Source organism: Argopecten irradians, chromosome 8 (assembly GCF_041381155.1).
Source record: "Argopecten irradians isolate NY chromosome 8, Ai_NY, whole genome shotgun sequence".
Classification (NCBI taxonomy): domain Eukaryota; kingdom Metazoa; phylum Mollusca; class Bivalvia; order Pectinida; family Pectinidae; genus Argopecten; species Argopecten irradians.
Genome location: NC_091141.1, coordinates 7599791 through 7615320, shown reverse-complemented (window position 1 = coordinate 7615320; position 15530 = coordinate 7599791). Strand labels below are relative to the sequence as shown.

Sequence of the window (15530 nt, the reverse complement as noted above, 5' to 3'; positions counted from 1 at the left end):
ACTCGTCTACGCAAATTTCATTGGGTTCGTCAATTGCCCTTTTCCCCTGAAAAGCTATATATCCTCAGTACATGGGTATATTGATGAACACCTATTGATACGAGAGAAAATGATATATTTAAATTTTGGTAATTTTTTGCTAAGGTTTTGTTTTTATAAACCATAGAGCGCATCCTTGAATAAAATGTATATTTCTCCTAATAATGTATTGGAAGTGCATACATATTCTCATTAAATATTTAGTTTGTTTAAGGATGTTCAAGGATGAGCTCTATAGGTTCTTAGATAAAAAATTATCAAAAATGGCCAAAATTGTCAAAATTGTCCCATTTGTATAATTGATGCATACTTTCGGATGATAACCATGGCAACTAGAGCTGCAAATTATTAGAAAACAGTCATTAAAGATGAATGAGGTTGGAATATAAGGATTGACTTGAATATAGAACTATAAATAACACAAAAACTAGAATGTCTTCTTATCGTAAATAGATAGAAAGTGACCATTTGATATAGATACCGGTATTCACCTTCCGATTCAAATTCCGATAAAATTACAGTTGTAAACAGACACAAAAATCTCGTTTCCGTAATTACCAAAGAAAATGATTACTTTTAAAACACTGAGCGTGTTGACCGGTACCTGGCCAACATTCACTTAGTAGTACAGGTTTAAGAGATAACTCCCATTTACCCTGATAAAAGCTGTATGATGAAATCTTTCAACACACAACTCTTCCTTTGACATTTAGCGATGACCAGATATTTGTTCTATGTATGATGATGAAACCACGATACTGATTGGATCTTGGTCTACAGTGAAAAAGGTATGGACGTTAGAGGTATGATGAAATCAGCCGACAGACCAGGCAGTATTAAAATTAGCATATATACACAGCATTTCACTATCGGGTGGTATTCACTCTGGTCAGGCTGGACTGAGGGCTTCACTTACAGAATGGAGGTGCTCGGATTGACTGTTCCGTTATGGCTAGTACTAACTCTACTAATCATGGCTCTATATACATAGTAAGTAAACATAAGACAAATAACCTTTATCTGTGTGTGTATTGGTCATACATTGTAACATATAAACTGTGAAGTTTTTCATGACGATAAAGTGGCCATGTACTAAAACTTCAGGGGAAAGCATCACAAAATAATAGTGTAAATTGTGCTGAAAAACAGAAATTGGCCACACATATCACACACAAACAGCCCTAAATACACATGCATGTACCAACTTATTCGGTCTATATTTTGACATATATCAGCATGGTCTGGCAAAGAAAGATAACTCTTGACGAACGATCGATCCATATTTGAGTTTAATCGTTGTAAGCTGTAACGTTATAAACAATAAATATGTATAAAAAGGCTTTACAACTCTTAATACGCCAGAACATCGATAGCCTTGGATAAGTGTGTGATACTTATACACGCTACACAAATAGACATATGTATGTCGATACGCTTCTATTGAGTACTCCCTATTGTTACAGTATGATGAGTCGGCATCACGGCACGTTCAAGAAGCTCAGTATCCCAGGACCTTCACCGGTACCCATTCTCGGCAGTCTCAGAGAAATAAAGAAAAAGGTTGGCGATACCATCAATTTACTTGTTACTGTATATTATAACTGTTATCTTTAATGTTTTATATAGAACGAATAAATATGGAATATGGAAGAATTGTAATTGCTCTTTTTATTCTACTGACGACTCTCTTCACACGAATTATTGTTTCTTTTCTAGGGATTTCAACAATTCCAAAAGGAATGCATGGCGAAATATGGAAAAGTTTGGGGGTATGTGTTCAAAAGTTTTGTTGTTTGAAATTTTTAAAAAATGTTTAAGGAAAATTTTCTCTACAAATGTTAGCGTACAAAATGTACATCTATTCTGTTACCAAAAATATTGTGTATGATAAAAACAAGATATGGCATTGTAGATAGTATCATTTATCCAGAATACAAACTTATATATGTAATAGGATCTTTTGACATTTTGAGCTATTCAACATTTACCACATTTTGCTATTTGATTTTTTTTTTAAATTTTCAACAGAAACGTGTCTTGCCTCATTGAAAACTTTTGTTTTGGCACAAAATCAAAGTATCTACATCATGGACATAGACTCAGCCCGAAAGTTTAGTAAAATATCATCACATCATAGAATACAAACGAAATATGCTGTATTGTTCCATTCTCCATGGCGTTTCATTACATTTTCCGATTTGTGATTTCAATAAATGTGTGTTTCTTTCAGATTTTACGGAGGGCTTACTCCCCAGACACTCGTGGTCGGAGACAAGGACATGTTAAGACAGATTCTTGTGAAAGACTTCTCTAACTTTCCAGATCAAGTAGTAAGAAAGTCTAAGAAATAATCATGTGTCAAAGGAAACACTTTCAACAATATTGTAGGAATGTTCAATTTTCAAGCAAAATTTTTCGATATGCATGTTATTTTTCGTTTCAGAAATACAGCATAGCAATTTGAAGATATTATTTCAATCTACACTATTTAATTTAAACCTTTTTATCGTAATCATAAAATTGATTGTATGAAACCAATAATGGTAATTTTGTTTGACATATTAGTTAGCTCATTTGCGAGTATAGCTATCCATTGTGACGTCATTTTTTGTGGGCGTAATTCACGTCTTTTTCTCCAAAATGTATGACGTTACGCTCCAAACACGTTACGTCACAAATAACACCAACTTGCAAATACAGATGACTCTGTAATAACTTCTTATGACATATTTTCTTTTCTTTACAAGGTATTTAAAGGTTTCAATGGTGACTTGGAGACATCTCTTAACCATTTAACTGGAGATGACTGGAAACATGTTCGCAACAAGATCACGCCTGTGTTCTCTAGTGGAAAGTTACGCAAGGTAGGTTAATACGGGAGACAATGTTTCTCTTGTAACTATAATCCAGGCAGGTGAGTGATTGTTATTTCACAAGTCAAACAATTAGGTAAATGTTCTGTATACCAAACAGCGTTACGTCGAGTCAACATAGTAGCGTCCTCTTGTATCTTAAAAATCACTCAATAATATTACAAATTATAATATATAATGATATAAACTTGGTGTTTATCATATCATTAATTCAGATTCTTCACGCTAAATTTTAATATAAGTATATATTCGTTATGCATTTTGTCTATCGTGTTTTATTCAAATCAATATCATCACCCTTCTTAGAGAACAAGTTCCATATTCGTCATAACTTAAATATTGCAGATATTCAATAGACGTTCAAGTATAAAAAGAAGCAGGCTTTGCTTTATATAATACTGAGTACAATACTACCCCTAATAACTATTAATTTCAGCATTTTCATATTTAGCAAGGTAACTGAATTCATGACCGATATCCTCCTGACATAAATGCCACTAACATGGTGTGTTACAGATGTTTCAGATGGTGGATCACGCCAGCGACACCTTGGTGGAGTCCCTGAGGACGAGGCTGAAGGAAGGAGAAGTGATGACGGACATGATGGAGTAGGTCAAATAACTATCAATTATACGGAAAATATTTGCAAAATTAACACTTTAACTTACGTTAAAATATACTGATCTTATCTGGAATTTAAAACCACATATTTTATTGGGTATAGAGGTATACCAGAAGCTTTATGGGAAATACCACAATGAACCCAGCACCAATCAACTAATCGATGTGTGGAATAAGCGTTTTAAAAATGCAAACATTCATCATAAACATGACCTATTTATTGATGGTAAAATGGAGTGTTAGCAACACTCTAAAGATCCTTATTTCCCTGTCATATCCAAGTAAAAAAATAGTTATGTGGCATGCTATGAAAATGTATATGTGGAAGCAACCCACTACGTGAACAATTGGCCAAAAGTTTGAGCTCAGCAAAACATGTTTTGTTATGTACATGTGTGTATTGTTCATTTGGCCTTTGTGGTGAACATCTAATTGTTTGCTATAAACAAATTTATATCAGAGAAAAATTTCGCGGGAAAACTGAAAGTGAAATAAAGTATTTACCGAATATTGTACACAATGTTATATATATGAATGTTTAAATAAATTGTTATAGGTGATCGTACATAATGGTTTGTCCTATCATTTTTTTCAATTCGGTATGTACTAAATTATTATTGCCTTCTTTTGAGGGCTCTAGGGTTTCATAGTATTGTTTTGTGATGGCATAGTACCCTCGGCTCGGGTACTATGACATCCCTCGACAATACTATAAGACAAGTGCCCTCAAAAGACGGCAAAAATATATAAATGTACAATGGACTGTGGGTAAGATCGCTTGATGGTGAATATATTGTTTACGCAAAAATGAAGTGGTTTACAATGGTTAACAGGGCGTATCATGCATAGCTACAGGTATTCGTTCTGTAACCTAGATCGATGCCATTATTTACATATCTGATACTTTATATTGTTATATTGTAGAGTGTATGGTGGATTTACTATGGACGTGATCTGTTCCACAGCCTTCGGTATCCAAGTGGACTCACAAAAGAACCCTAACGACGAATTCGTTGTCAACGCTAGAAAGTTTATGAATTTGAATTTTTCCTCCCCGATTATATTGATTTTAAGTAAGTGCGTGTTTGCTTAAACTGCTCATCCATTTATAGTCAGTTATTTTTACAATACCTTAAAATTACGTCATGGCGCATGGACATTGCACAAACAACTGGAACTGGTTTTTAATTCGAATATGTAGCCCGGCTTTTTATTAGTAAACTTGTGTAGTTTTTTAATTAGAAATTTCATGTTATAAGCGCAAAATTGTTATATGGATTTTGATTGAAATCAAAGGCATGGTATGGTAATGTTATGTAAAAAAACAAATTAATTTTAAAGGTCATGACCTATCGGGAAATCAAGTGATGTGATGCCAATGGCATTGGCATTGTAATTATTCCTTTCATTGAACTAGAGTTGTTAGGTGAGAGTTGTCTTTCTTGTGTTTCCGGATTAGTATTCCTACCCAGACTCGGCTTCCTGATGCCTCTCCTTGGCTTGTCCTTCGCTGATAGAGGTGTACAGGCGTTTTTCCGAAAAGTAACAATAAAACTTCTCAATGAACGTGTTGCTGGAAATAAGGTAAAGAATAGATACGTGATCGATGGGATTGTTACAAAGAATTTAAAGGGACAATTCACTCAAATTCTTTTACATAACCAAGAAGCAAATATGGCATAAATGTATTGTTCTACATTTCTTATGAAACATATAACATAAAATATTGACAAATTCCACGTCATTGTAAAGTATTTTAATTGATACCATTGAAATTACAAATCGTTGATCAATACGATAAAGCAGGTACATGTATACGTTGTACCCTTACCCGAGCCAAAGTCACGCACGCTAAACGATGAAACATAACCACTGAGGGGTGATAAAATGATTTAGGTAAGACAATTCACCTAATAAGGTAAACACACTACTGTCAAGCGATTTGACAGTTCTGACAAAGTCATTATTTAGTGCAGGGCGGTTCGGCATACAGACTTTGACATCACACCGAACAATTTCCATTAGAAAATATATGGACAAATTTTAATGTTCTCTTAAATGTCCCTTTAATAAACAGCACATACTTAATCAAATACACTTCAATTCAACGTTTCGCAAAAAAGCTCAACAACAATAACCATAACGGTCCCTTTTTAATCAAAACTACAAAAAAAAACCTAGAAAATCAGTTAAAGTAAAGTCTTTCAAACGTGTTTTATATTTTCAGGAAAAAGCAGATTTCCTTCAGTTGATGAAAAATATACAAGAAAACAAAGATGACGATGCCAAAGAAGATGGCAGCGAACCGTTTAGAGGAAATAAGCTACCGTCATCATGGTCAAGAAAAGGTAAACAATAAAGAAATATGCTGATAAAATAGTTAAATCAGGACGCACTCTGATTAAAAGCATTTGTCTTTGACTTTGTTTACTAAGTTTTACGCCAGAGGCAATGAAGGCAACCAATAAGTCATGAACATAGTGGTTTTGGTAAGATTTAAATCCAGAAAATTGTTTGGTTTGGTTTTCAACATAAATGCAGTGGAACGACTGTCTCGCACATTGTCAGTATAATGTGACCCGGTGGGTTTTATTGTTTGGTGACTTCGGTGGTATGCTTCAGTGAGAGATCTCTATAAAAAGGGCAAGAACTCCACTATTACACAATTACATAGCGACTTATCACGAATATACTGCCGCATCTCATACCATACAATTATTAACACGAAACGCATTGCATACAATGGAAGCCGTCCTTTGGTAACCTTAGCTGTTCAGTAGGACGTTGAACCCAACCAACCAACACTTTTAATTTCAGGTATACTGGTACACATTATCTAATTATCAGAATTATAGCTCAGATAACATACAAATGGTACACTGAGCTTTATTATTGTCGTTCACTCTGAATAAGACTTTTATGTAAGTAATTTCTCTATTACACAACAGATATCACGTTTGATGAAATTCTTGGAAACGCTGAGATCTTTTTCTTCGGAGGCTACGAGACTACTACTATAGCCTTATCAATGGCGTCCTATTATCTCGCTATACATCCGGAGTACCAGGACAAACTAAGACAGGAAATCTCGGACAAGATCGGCTCGGTATGGACACTGTTTCACATACTTCTTCCTGTATTATACTGAACCAACAGTTTATTTTGTAGTGATTATTTTTTGTCATCCATTGTCTTGTGTTTGGGATTGGAAGGCCATTGTAGACATGTTCGGTTTGCCGAGTCTCTCTCACATCCCTATTGTCTCATTGGGAACGTTTATTTATGACAATGCTTCCTCACAGTGCAAAACTTGACTAAAATGCAAACAAAATTACCCTGTAACTGCTTTCAACTGTATTTTAGTTGGTTTTATGATCGACAATTAGTGTCTATGTTTCTATATTCACAGAGTCCCCTGACATACGAAAATGTTCGTCAAATCGAATACCTGGAAATGGTCATCAATGAAACCCTTCGAATCAACCCTCCCTTTACATTGTAAGTGTTTACATTGGGGACACAGAGATTGCTGATAGATTCGTTTTATACAAGTAGCTATACCGGCATGCAACATCTACCTTTCCAAGAAAAATAATGAAAACGATGTTAAGTAAATTCGGTTGTTTACTAAAGTATGAGAAGTTCTGAAGTAATTTATAAATAACTTGATTGTTTTGATTTTGTTGTTGTTGATTTTTTATGTATTTATAAAATTTTGTTTCCATATGTATTGGCTGTTTCTGATTAAGGAACCCTTGTTTTGTTTTATTAATTTTCAAATGATGGTCGGCAATAAAATCTTGTGAATTATACACTGGCAATACATAAAGCTGTAACACATACACATCCTCGATATTGCAGGAGTTACTACCATTGTCGTTATAGCCCCAGCCATGGACTATGCCATAGGAAAATTGAAAGCATTTCAAGAGAAAAAAGATTTAATAGGGAGCGACGCCTAACTTCAAAGTAATACTACCGTTATTCGATTCTTCTTATATATCATCATCCAGCGTTTATCATCTGTTGTCGCACACACATAGAGCCTTCAGTTTTGATATGACATAGTCCATAGCGCTGGACATAACGACAGTGATAGTAACCCATGCAGTATTGAGGGTGATTACACCAATTAATACCAATGGTTCTGCTATCACAGCACAGATAGGGTGTGCCAGAGAGATACTGTGATCAATGGTGTCCAGATCCCGGCCGTATGAACATATCCCATCCCGATTTATTGTATACACCACGATCCGGATAATTGGCAGGATCCGGACAAGTTCCTGCCAGAAAGGTACGTGCATATTTTGACGTTATTAAAGTGACAAATAACACACAAGTCAAACTGAAATGACATATTTAAGTCAAACTAAACAATTAGAAACCAATGTAAAGTCTAGAGCGGTGTGACTATGTTTTACAGCCAATGACACATATTTGGCGGTGTACGCGCTTTTGTATGTAGTCTACGAATCGTCCTTCGAAGGTATTAGCCACTGATTATACTAGTGATTTGCTTGTATATCACTTCTTCGTTGTAGTTGATAAAAAGTGTGTAGGCATCGGGCGCAACTTTAGATATTGCTTTTGCCTCATAGATTGTTGTTTTGCCTGTAAATTTTGGCAAAATATGCAAACAATTGTACATTTGAATTAAACGAGTCCACTGCGCCGGTAGATATTTCTGTCACCAAATAACCATACCATCATGTTTACTAGATATGTTCACTTTTGCATACACGATAATGTCAACGGAGATAAGACACCTCAATATTCCTGATCAAATAAGCTAAGTAATGGATTTCCGTGGAAAACACATTTTACAATATTTTAATGGCCTTTGTGGAATAATACTACATTTATATGAATGTTTAATCTGTTGATCTTTAATGACTATCTTCAAACATACAGGTTTTCTCACTGCCACTCCAACCAAAAGTTTTAAAATTTTAACTAAATTATAAAAATGATTACACCCTTTTTACATACAGGTTTGCTGACAAAGACAACCTTGACCCCCTGACCTTTCTTCCGTTTGGGTACGGACCGCGGACGTGTATTGGGATGAGGCTGGCCTTTATGGAGATGAAAATGTCGCTTGCTAAAGTCATCCGAAATTTCCGCCTTTCTGTTTGCAGTGAAACTAAGGTAATCATTGTGTTTTACTTTTACTGGGGCCGCGGTGGCCGAGTGGTTAAGATGATGTACCGACATATTACCACATGCCCTCGCGAGTTCGAATCCCATGTGGGGCAGTTGCCAGGTACTGGCCGCTGGTCGGTGGTTTTCTCCGGGTACTCCGGCTTTCCTCCACCAACAAACCTGGCACGTCTTTAAATGACCCTGGCTGTTAATAGGACGTTAAACTAATCAAACCAAACCAATTTTATTTTTACGACCTACGTTGTCTTGTTGCTCCAATAAAGCATATACCGTAGTCAGTTATCTAAACGGGCCATATTTTTGTGGTTTTAAAACGATAAAATTATGTTTTAAAAGTTTCACATTTACGCAATCTAGCTTTCATGTTATATATGATTCAACAATGTCTCGATATATAGCAGGTCACGTTTTGGCGGCCATACATAACCGGCTTTGCGGAAATGCTTGCAGTTATTTTTTACATATATGGAAATTCTCAACAAATAATACTTTTCTGTCTTTAGGTATTTGAGTACGCACAATGTAGATAAACTCGCCTTCGGGATAAACTTTTATATTTCAATCTTTAATTATATGCTAGCTCTCTAAACTTGAGGGTGTATAATACTTAGTTGAATAATCGCAAACTTTTTATATTTGAGGTACCTCCTGAATTCATGAAGATAGGAATTCTGAAGCCAAAGTCCGTTAATCTCAAAGTGGAGAAAATTGGGTCAAAGTGAACTGGAGAAAAGTGGATTATAGTCAGCTGGAGAAAATTGGGTCATAATGAGCTGGAGACAAATGGGTCTTAGTGAGCTGGAGAAAATTGGGTCATAATGAGCTGGAGAAAATTGGGTCATAATGAGCTGGAGAAAATTGGGTCATAATGCATTGGAGAAAATTTGGTCATAGTGTGCTCGAGAAAATGGGGTCATAGTGAGCTGGAGAAAATGGGATCATAATGAACTGGAGAAAACTGGGTCATAAAGAGCTGGAGGAAATGGGTTCATAACGACCTGGAAAAAATTGGGTCATAATGAGCTGGAGAAAATGGGTTCATAACGACCTGGAAAAAATTGGGTCATAATGAACTGGAAAAACACAGGTCATAGTGAGCTAGAGAAAATCGGGTCATAATGACCTGGAGAAAATTGGGTTGTACTGAGCTGTAGAAAATCGGGTTATTGTGAGGTGGACTGAAAGTTAAGAATGAGATCTACGCTTTACATAAACATACGATCCGTCATGTTCAGACATAGTTGTCTCGGTGGCTTTGAAAATAACGGCAATCGAATGTCAACTTGTATATATAACACAATCTAATTTGTATTATTGAAGGACTAAAATAAGTTTGATAACTTGTGTCGAGTCCAATTGTATATTTCAGATAAAATACAATACAGTTTTGTATGTTCAATCCCCAAGTAACATTATTTGTACGATATAAATATTAAGTGTAAAGCTATCAAAATGACAACATCAACCAACCAAAATAAAGACTGGGCAAAATTTAATAAACATTTATATATAAATGTTAAGTGTAAAGCTATCTAAATGACAACATCAACCAACCAACATAAAGACTGGGCAAATTTAATAAACATTTACACATAAAATTATTACAAGTCAATATCCATTGACAGTAAAAATAAAATAAATTAATTGTACATATAGAGAAAAATTGAAAAGTTGAAATGTCTAAAAAACTTTAACCCCCTACATTATATGGAGAGAACTATCTATTGTAATACCACTATGGAGATAGGAAGCAATGCGAATAATATTACCCTAGTGGGCAAGCAAAAGGGGATGGGAGGGTGGGTTAAAAAGATATTTTAATGGCCCACCAAGCATACTCCCATACTGCATGGAGCTATGCATTGTAACAGCGTGCACATGGCTGTAAAACTGTTCTACTACTTAGAGAGCATCGCAAGGGGTAACTCTAACCGCCATGTCCGGAAAAGGCCCCAGAGGCCTGCATATTTTTACAGTCTTACAAAATTTAATTTTACCAAAATTATCACTTTGCACGATATAAATGTTTAGTGTAAAGCTATCTAAATGACAACATCAACCAACCAACATAAAGACTGGGCAAATTTAATAAACATTTACACATTTAATTATTACAAGTCAATATACATTGACAGTAAAAATAAAATAAATTGATTGTACATATAGAGAAAAATTGAAAAGTTGAAATGCCTAAAAAAAGTAGATATGATAGGACCAGTATTTGGCCTTAATTTTTCAGGCCGAAAAAATATTAACTCTGATCCAAATCAATTTCACATCAATAAATACTCTCATACTTGCCATTCATCAAAACATAACTTTTCATAACCATGTACACGATGTGCTGCACCTATGACGTCATCAAATTGATGATTTTCCTCTTCTCGTCAAATTTTGCTAGAAATTTATCATCTTTAGGTTAGAAAAGGCTCGAAATGGATTTGGCCGCCACCTTGGAGCAACGTTATATTTTGCATGAGTATGCGTAAATATAGGTTACACAACGTATGAAAATCTCTTTCTGCTCCACGAAGGCGGCCACATTCATTTTTAGAGAAAACCACTTAAAAAGTATGTTTTTCAAGGATTTTTTGTGAAAAATGGCGGGAAACCGCATGTTGATGACGTCATAGTGAATATAACTGGCACATGCGGGATATTTTCGGGATGTAATGTGTTAGCAAATGTATTCAACTGTTATATGGCAAAATATATTGTTCTTTACTGGATAATTAATTTTGGGGACATATTCGAGTCTTAACGTACCTTCTCCTTTAACCCCAAGCCCAGTGAAAATTGGTTGATTAGTGAAGTAATTGGTTAAAGAAAAAAATAGTTATGGTATATGTACAAATGGAAAAATATGGAGACAGCCAGGCGTGGTTAGCTTGTGCACAAAACATCAATTCAACGCAACTGATTTTGTAAATTCTTGCATAGTACGCAATTTTACATCATTGTCATGTTCTATATATCTATAGACCTTCAACGGCCAAAGACCAATATGCTTGGATAACGTCCACAGGAACACCTAGTTTGTTGAGCCACGTGGCTCCACCTCTACGGAAAGAATGTCCTTTGATATTCGAGGATGGAATGCCAGCCTTTGTCAAGCAGCCATGAAGCAAACTGAGAAAAGTTCTATAACACAGGGCCGACCCATCGTTTCTGAAGAAAACAAAGGGCCCATAGGGTCTGCAGACTTGGAGAACTGTAATAATACTAGAATAGCACTTGCTGGACATAATACACTAGATTTTTCTAATTTGGGGAGGTACACTTCCACTACCTTCCTCCCTATATCGGGGAGGTACACTTTGTCCACTACCTTGACTCCCTATATCACAGGCTAAAACATACACTCGTCCATAGATCCTCTTTCCTTGTTAGAAGGCTTGGCGAACTACCACATTACCTGGCCCGTAGTATCGGAAAAAATAAGCTACTAAGGCATGCACACCAAAAGGATATGTGAATTGTAGGTATGTCCATACTTAGAGTTGAATGTATTGCTTGTAGAATTTGAGGTGTAATAACATCAATCAGGCTTTTGCGCGACACCCAAAAACACACGTTTAACTCCCGGATAACTCCGTTTTGCAGGTGGTAGTCTCCCTTTAGGGGATCAGGTAATTTGAACACTTGTGAAGGTGAGTGATTATGGTTGAGAGTATTGTCTAACTGTACTAAAACGAAAGTGCTTTACCGATACCAGATAGGCGATATAACATCTGTAAGGTTAGCAGTACACAGCTTGAACAGGTGTTAGACGAAACTGCGCACAAAATTCCACATAGCACCTCAGATGTGTAGTATACGTCGCCGCCGTAGAATTAGCTCAACGCCCTTCTTTTCAGGTCTTCGGCCACTCCCTGGAGGGACTCTGCTGTTGAACCACCTGTAATTCACAAACGACAAAGACATATGGTGAGTGAGTTCCTCTACTGTAAATGGTTCAAATTGGAGGGATGGTATTAAATTGTACAGGTGTGTCAGTTTTTGTGGCTCATGTAACCTAGAACATGTGTCTGCAATCACATTATATACACCGGGGAAGTACACACACTTCAAAGTGAAATTGTAAAAGGCACAAAACCAGAAGAGAATTCACAGTAGAATCATGCCTGTGTGGCTTCGACAAGATCCTTTATTAATCCATGCTGCTGCGGACATATTGTCTGGTGTAGATAAGTACTTTTTTGTCTTTTAATTGAGAACACCAGCGACAAATTGCTAGGTAAATAGCGACTAGCTCCTTCACATTAATGTGTTCTGATTTAAGTGGTGGTAAATCAAGATTCCAATTAGTATAATAATAGTCTCCACAAAAATAACCTCCCGCACCATGATCACAGGCATCAGTTTGTAATGAAATTACAGGTTTTGTGTCTAGAATTTTGCAGATACCATTGAACTGGCATAATAAAGGGTAGACCACCAGAATATGTCCTGATAAAACTCGTGAGGATAGCAGCACTTTGTGGTGACGGTGTTTGATGGAACCTTTCATGTTGATGATACGTCTTAAAAATGTGCGACCACCACAGATTACTTGAGCAGCCCAATTAAGCTTCCCACACAGTGTTTCGAGTTGGGCTTTACTAGCACGGCGCTTTCTATAATACGACAATAAAAGAGTTGAGAACTCTGCAAGTTTGTTTGGCGGTAATTCAAAATGTCATTTGGATGCTGTCGATGATGATACCAAGAAAACAAATCCTAGTATTTGGACCCGCTACTTTGGAGTAGATTATGGAAAAATTCTAATCTGCGTAAAATGGTGATCAGTCTATAGAGGGCTTTTGATCACGCCGAGAAAGTCTTCCAAAAGATTAGAAAATCGTCCAAGTACGTCAATAACAGTAATGCCATATTTAGCCTTTAAAATCCGACATACTGCACTGCTGAGTCGTTGAAAAATCTGCGGCTCTTAGCAATACCCCAAAAGGGAGCCTAGAATCGTAAAGGTAGGTCGGAGATGAGTCACCTGTTAATATCCATTTCTAATCCTGTGGCCTGAATAGTTTGACGGATGAATAGGTACAGAGACCTGTTACGCAGCACTAACTTTAATAAAAGTCAACTTTGGCTAGGGAGCAAACCCCGAATTATGTGTGTATCTACTTCACGGAGGTCCATATATGAACAGGAACAGTCTGTCGTGATATGATCATGTTGGAGAAAGACATGATGGCCTGCTCGCATCATGAATCAGACGTATTTGTGTTATCCGATTTTGGAATCGCGCCCAATGCACTGATAATTCGCGGTTTTCACTACAAAACAACATAAGTTGTACCTTGGATAATCTCAGTGTGAACTTGTTTTTCAAACCAAGTCTATGGTATTTAACACATGATGAATAATTGGTCATTTTTAACATCAATAAATATTGTTCATGTCCTAGCTCATTGGTCGAATAAATCGAATACATTTTTTACAACCACTTAATATGTAAGTCCCTTTCAAAATCATGCTGATCGAGTAAGTCATTCCAGCTACTATAATTCAGAGGACCTAAATTGTCACTTAATCTAGGCGCTGGACCTCTGAATATTCTACTTTTTATGACTCCGCGTTGACTGGGTGTTTAGTGGCCGGATGGTCTCGCGAAAAACACATAGAACAATTATGAGCTAATTTGCAGTATTGTCGAAACAAAACACGGTCACAATTCTCAACGTTGAATCGTCGACAAGTGTCTTTGCCGTTGGGTAGGAATGGAACCTTTCTGGCATTTTGAAGCTGGAGCAACGTCCATTTGGACTGTCTTAGTATAGTATAGATGTAATTAGTACCTGCATTAGGTTTAAGGATTAACTGAAGTCCTGAATGTCACGACGTGGAGAACCCCAAGGAAAGCCGTCCTTGCACTGTGCCTCGCGATATTCCTTGTCATACAAGTGTGACACTACCCCTGGCATAACGACTGAATAGACGCAATGTATTTTTTGGTGTGGTTTGATGTATTGTTACTACCTCTGGGGTCTTTATTTCACCATTGTTTGATCATGTGTAATAAAATTCCCAGGCTTACCAATCCCCACTGTTCTACGGATACAATTGGTGGACTTCGGGACGTTGAGAGCTTCCGATTAAATTTTATGCCGTTGTCCGTTATGGTAATGCCCCCTCCTCGCGAATCGAGGGTTCTTTCCCAAACAAAATCTTTGACTTTGTATGCCTTTTATTGACTGACAGTTTTGGGGCGTTTTCGTTGATCACACCTGACACACCTAACATATCACATAGTGTTTTAAAAGATTCAGCGTTAGTGAAGTGACCATTTTTGTCAACGTTTATCTGGCCCTAGTATCAACACACTTGGGCCTAACTTGTTCAATTTTGTTGGGAGACTCTGTCCGACGTCTGGTCTTTTTGTAACCCATTTGGTCTGCATATCGGCGATCCTTTGTTTTGTTTGTTCAATGTCCGACATTAGTTTTATTTTTTTTCTCCTCTAGCTTGCAGATATACCAGTTGTTTGTCCAATATGTCGGTTTCCCGCGTAATTTGCGCCTAGGCCTAGCCTCGTGAGAGTCATGAACCATGTGTTTTCCCCCTCGTCCGACGGAATTTTGAAACTGGCCGAGGCAAAGTTCGTATTTTGGGGGTTACATCTTGCTCGGACCCACTTTTCCGCGTTGCACTGCACATGTCAAAATCGAGGTGTTCCTCTTCGGATGTCTCCGAAATCCTGAAGGGCCTCGTGTTCCACGGCCGCCACCCATTTGAAAAAAAAAATGTTCCGGTTTTGTCAGAATCAAACGCTGACTTAGGCTTCTATAAAACTCTGGATACACCGTATTTTTTCGGGGAAGTGGTCTTAAT

At 36.8% G+C, this 15530-nt stretch overlaps 1 pseudogene; it reads left to right on the top strand.

The window, feature by feature from the left end:
• Positions 1–680: 680 nt before the first annotated feature.
• On the top strand, positions 681–10178 carry LOC138329243 (cytochrome P450 3A8-like; annotated as a pseudogene).
• The last annotated feature ends 5352 nt before the right edge of the window (positions 10179–15530 follow it).